Raw genomic sequence first — 5,833 nt, 5'->3', positions numbered from 1 at the left:
CATAAATCGAAAGGCAATTGGTTTTTAAAACTTCTTGTATGAGTTTCATAAACAATGAGCTACAGTTGTGTCAATACAAAACATAAATAGAAAGCCAATTGGTTTCTAAAACTTCTTTGTACGAACTTCATAATCAATAAGCTACAATTGTGTAAATCCAAAATGATCAGGCTTGCTAATTTGCGCTCTCCATTGTATAGCTCTCTCCATCCACGCTTTTCTACCTATGAGATTTTTGAAAAGGGAAACGCCTTAAACGCGTTTGCGACTCGCGTTATAGCTTTTACCCACATAATGATAGTAATTATTGTTGCTCTGGATCTTACTGTTACTCCCTTGTACTTTTCAAGCTTTTACTTCGCAGTAAATTCGATAAGGCCCACCACAACCACTTCCTCCTACGTGGCGATGACACAGCAGTCACGTGACAAGCATGTGCCTTCGTCGACTTCTTCACCAGACCTCGAATCTCCGGCGGCTTATAGTTTCTAATCAACGGCCACTTGATCCCTTCGAAAAACGGATGCCTTTTGATATCCTGCGCACCCCTGGCGCAACCTAGTCTCTTCATTGGATCCTTCACCAACAGCTTCTGAATCAAATCCTTCGCTTCTCTTATTCCCTCTTCCTCCAACTCCAACGGAAACGCCACGTCATCACTCGACGCTATCTTGCGCAGGGTTTTGTTCTTTGGTCGCACCTTTAAACGGCGTTGTTCCATGTAACATCTCGTGGAGAAATATCCCAAACGCCCACCAGTCTCACGCCGCTTCCGTGTCCGTTTCCGGCGACGAGCTCCGGCGCTAGATACTCGTGAGTTCCAACGCACGACTTAGAAAACGCCGTCACTGGCTCCGCCGCGAACTCAGCCACTATCTCCTCTCTCTCGTACTCTACCTCCGTGGAGAAGCAGCAACCGCCGCGTCGACTCCTCCTCAACCTTCTCGGAGACGACGGCGGAGTCGAAACTCTCCGGAAACGTCGAGATCGGAAAGTGGGAACGACGTCGGCTTTGAAGCAGAGATCGAAATCTGAGAGCATGATGTGTCCGTCTTCACGGATCAAGATGTTCTCCGGTTTGAGATCTCGGTACACGATACCGAGAGCGTGGAGATACTCTAAGGCGACGAGTACTTCGGCGGCGAAGAATCTAACCGATGAAACCGGTAACGGTTACCAGGTTGCTTACGTAGCAAGGAATGTAAGTCTCCGTTGGGACAGTAATCAATGAGGAGACAAGTGTAGTGAGAAGCGTCGATACGTGCGTAGAGTGTAGGCAAGAACGGGTGGTCTAGCATGGAGAGGATCTCCGCCTCCGTTTGCACGTGCGAAAGCTTCTTCGCCGTGAGAGTATCACGGTCGATGACTTTAAGCGCGAATGCCGTGGGGTTGGGCAGTCACGGAGGTGGCAGAGGAATACACGGCCCAGGTTTCCGGTTCCGAGGAGGCGGACGAGTTTTAGGTGGCGGAGATGGAGACGTCCATCGGAGGAGAGCGTTGTCGCGGCTCTGATTGCTGTCCAGTGAGGATCTTGGCGACGGTGGTGGAGCGTTGTCGCGGCGGCGGAAGTGGTGGTGGAAGGTGTTGTAGCAGTGGAGAGTCTGTCGTTGAAGCTTAAGGTGAGGCTTGAACGAGCGAGACTGGAGCGAGCGCTTGAGGAGGTGAAGGTCCGGTCTGTGGCGGTGGAGGTGAAGCTGAAATCGAGATCGGTTTCGAGGTAATAACCGTCGTCTTCCATTGTGTCTGATGGAGAGTTTCTTTGGAGATGTTGTGTGGTGTTGAAGGTGGTGATGATGAGTTATATATATATATATAAAGGGAAGATGGGTTAATTACTTGATTAGTGATTTTTAATTTTTAAAATGTTGGTTTAGAGTAAATTACTAGGGTTGACTTGTGTGTGAAATGACAAAGATGAGATGGTGGTTTGACCTCCCAATGGGCCATTTCTTTAATTTAAGGACAGGAACTAGCATTATTTCTGGGTATGCTACACATGGATTTTTCTTATTCCATAAACATGAATTACATTATTATAATAGCAGAAATTAATTAAAATGATTCGAAATCGAAATGGAAATATCAATAAATATCATTAATATACGAGATATTGCATAGATATAATCATATAAACAAGCATTATATATAGACTAAACATTGAAGATATCATATCGAAACAATTTATGGAGAAAGCAATTGTTGTCCTTCTGTTATAAAAGTTTTTTTTTGTTGCCCTTTTAAAACTAGGGTGCGTGGCATATAACTTGAGTTTCTAACTAAGTGATCTTGGCCTAATGATAAAAGAGTTTAAAGTAGACTAGGTGGCCGGTCCGCACTCTGTACGGACATAAACATATTCAAATTATTAACTAAGTAGTACATAGTTTTATAAGTAACGAATTTATATCATAATATTACCGCCTTTGGGAGAAAGCATCAGGTACAAAAAAATGTTGGTACTCAATATTTTACATGGACGAGATGGAACAAAGTAACTTCAGTATCTAGAGGTATTATTGTGTGTACGTATAATTGCAACGTTCCAAAATAATTTGTATGTTTAAGAAGATATTTTATTTTCAAAATCTGGAATAAATAGTGTATAGTTTCATAGGTAACATATTTTATATTATCACTACATTCCCATTGAAACCCTCTTTTACCATTTCAGAATGTAATTAAGGACATAAAAATTTTCAAAATATGGAATAAAAAGTTCAAAATATGTAATAAATATGGAATAAATAATGTTAGAAATGGGTTGAGCAGAGAGAAGAAGATACGAATTGCAGTCGGTGATTTTCGAATCAGACTCTGTCAGCTTATCAAAACTATTACTATTAACTCGGCGATTAAATATCCAGCTCTCTATGGAGTGACTGCGGATATTGTATCGCATATGCGGATATTTTATCGCATATGCGGATATTTTATCGCATATGCGGATATTAATATTATGATTAGTTTAATTTTACATGGTTAGTTAATTTTTACATACAATGACATGTATATGCATAATATATATTATATGTATAATAATCACATAGTTATGATTCATTATTTGTGGTTGAAAACTATAAATCTTTTTAACATTATTTAATTCAAAATATAATGCAATCTACTTTGCTGTTAATTTTTTATTTTTATTGTAAAATATACAAATTACATTCATTAATTTTTAAACTCTAAACTCTTGGTAAACCTTAAACCCTTGAGTATACTCTAACCCTTTGGCTTTACCGGATAAATCTTAAACAATAAACTCAAAACTTTTGGATATACCGTAAACACTAATCTCTCTCTCTCTCCCTCTCTCTCCCTCTCTCTCTCCCTCTCTCCTCTCTCTCCCTCTCTCCCCCTCTCTCTCTCCCTCTCTCTCTCCCGTCCCTCCCTCTCCCTCTCTCCCTCCCTCTCTCTCTCACCTATTAATAGGTGAGAAAAATGTCTTTATTATTGATTTACAACATTACAATATCGCGAATTCCACAAAAGTAAAACAAAAAAAATTAATTAATAGAAAATCTAACAAAAGCCACATCTTAACCAATAGAAGAGTATACTATTGATAACACGTTTCAAAACTTAAACAATGTAAATGAGCTTCCGTTCAAACGCATGATTGATTCAATCTCTGCCAAAGATAAACTCTTAATTTGATCTTCTGATAAACTCAAGCCTGAAAGAACATGTAAAATTAATTTGATCTACTGACGTTTTCTTTTGATAAAAACGTGATAAGCTAAGAAGTAGAATATTCTTTAATAAATTCTCAATAAATCTTATACTTATAAGGTAATATTATTTTTGGAATATCTTGTTAATAAAGCTAAATGAGAACATCTCGTGAATAGATTGCACCAGAATTTTGGTTGACAAGTCTCACCATAAATATTAAGTTTTAAATGCATGATTTTAGGAGAGAAAATATCTTGTCAATTAATTTTGTTTCTCTGACATCTAAATATTTAGTTAGTATTATAATGAATTAAACAGAGAAATGATCTCAAAAAGATGTTATTTGAATCAAGAAAACACAAAGATAAGTAAAATGCTAGACTTTACTAAAATATTTAGCTTTCACAATAAACTATGTAATAGAATGTTCTCAAATTAATTTTAAAAATGTATCTACCTATAAGTTAGGATTATTTATGGAATATATTGTTACTAAAATTACATTTTAAATATAAAAAAGAGAATATCTCGGGAGTAGTTTACACTAATGATTTAATTAACAAATCTTGTCCTTAAAGTTTAAATATTAAAGCATGAGATTAGGAAATAAGATATTATTTCAGTAGAGAAAATACCATCCTACTATAGATATTTTAAAAATATAATTGATTATCCAATTTTGATGTACAGTAGAGAAAATACCATTCTAAGTGCACATCTTTTGCAGGATCGGAATGGTGAACTCTTAGAGGTCTGAAATATGACCACTTCTCTCAAATCATCTCTGAAAAAATATAAAACAAAATCACAATCAGCAAACCAAAAAAACAAATATGTGTATATATAAGCTTATAATTCTAAACAATAATATAAATCTACAAATCAAAAAAGAAAAATATTCGCACACAAAAAAATGCTATTGAAATGATTTAGCTGAGAGATGTTATCAAATTGAGTAAAATTTTTTTACCAGATTGAGGAACAAAGATGATATCGAAATGATATATCAAAGAGGTGTACAATCAAATCATATATAGCTTCAGTGGAGAAATCGTCATAATAGGGTATCTGCATATAAACCAAAAGAAAAATCAGCTCTCATGAAATATAAAAGCTTAATATTCTAAAATAAGAAGAAAAAAAAGTTCAGAACATTATTAACATTAAAAGTTCAGAATACAAAGTTCAATTATTTCGTTTCTTCTACTGTGAATGTCTTATTTATAGTAAATTGGTAGACGTTTCTCATTGATTTAGCTTGCATGATAAGCTAAGAAGTAGAATATTCTTTAATAAATTCTCAATAAATCTTATACTTATAAGGTAATATTATTTTTGGAATATCTTGTTAATAGATTGCACCAGAATTTTGGTTGACAAGTCTCACCATAAATATTAAGTTTTAAATGCATGATTTTAGGAGAGAAAATATCTTGTCAATTAATTTCGTTTCTCTAACATCTAAAATATTTAGTGAGTATTTAATGAATTAAACAGAGAAATGATCGCAAAAAGATATTCTTTGAATCGAGAAAACACAAAAGTTAAGTATTAAAGTGATTTCATTTTTAGTAGTGTCGATGATTAAAATAAATCAAAAAAGAAATTCTAAAAAATCAATCAACAAAATCAAGAGAATTCTTTCCATTTGTAATAAGGAAACTAATTATTACATGTATTAACTAATATTGTTGCGCAAGTAATGTTAATAGAGGGATTAAATATTTTTTTTCCTTTTCAATCAGTATTCAATGTTACTTTCCTTTTATAGGGGATCGATGAATTAAAATAAATTATTTGATTTGATAAAATGACTTTATATTCTAATATATCTATAGACTACATAAAATAATAAACCAAAATATTTACTTGAATTGATAAAATAACTTTATATACCATACTTTCGACAATTAGTTACCATAAATAGTTATTAATAATATTATGTAAGTCATTTGGAATCCAAATATTTATTTGAATTAATGAAATGGATTTATATACCATACTTTCGACAATTAGTTACCATAAATAGTTATTAATAATATTATGTAAGTCATTTGGAAAGTGATGTTAATTGGTCATTAAATTATGTTTTCCCTTGCAATTAGTATTCAATGGTACTTTCCTATTATAGTGGGATCATGAATTAAATGATATATCG

At 34.3% G+C, this 5,833-nt stretch overlaps 1 pseudogene; it reads right to left on the bottom strand.

The window, feature by feature from the left end:
* Positions 1-212: 212 nt before the first annotated feature.
* LOC125603039 lies at positions 213-1,769 on the bottom strand (annotated as a pseudogene).
* Between the last annotated feature and the right edge of the window lie 4,064 nt (positions 1,770-5,833).

The sequence above is a fragment of the Brassica napus genome, unplaced genomic scaffold, assembly GCF_020379485.1.
Source record: "Brassica napus cultivar Da-Ae unplaced genomic scaffold, Da-Ae ScsIHWf_3072;HRSCAF=3883, whole genome shotgun sequence".
Classification (NCBI taxonomy): Eukaryota; Viridiplantae; Streptophyta; class Magnoliopsida; order Brassicales; family Brassicaceae; genus Brassica; species Brassica napus.
The sequence above is the reverse complement of the archived record's forward strand: the minus strand, read 5'-3'. Positions and strand labels throughout refer to the sequence as shown.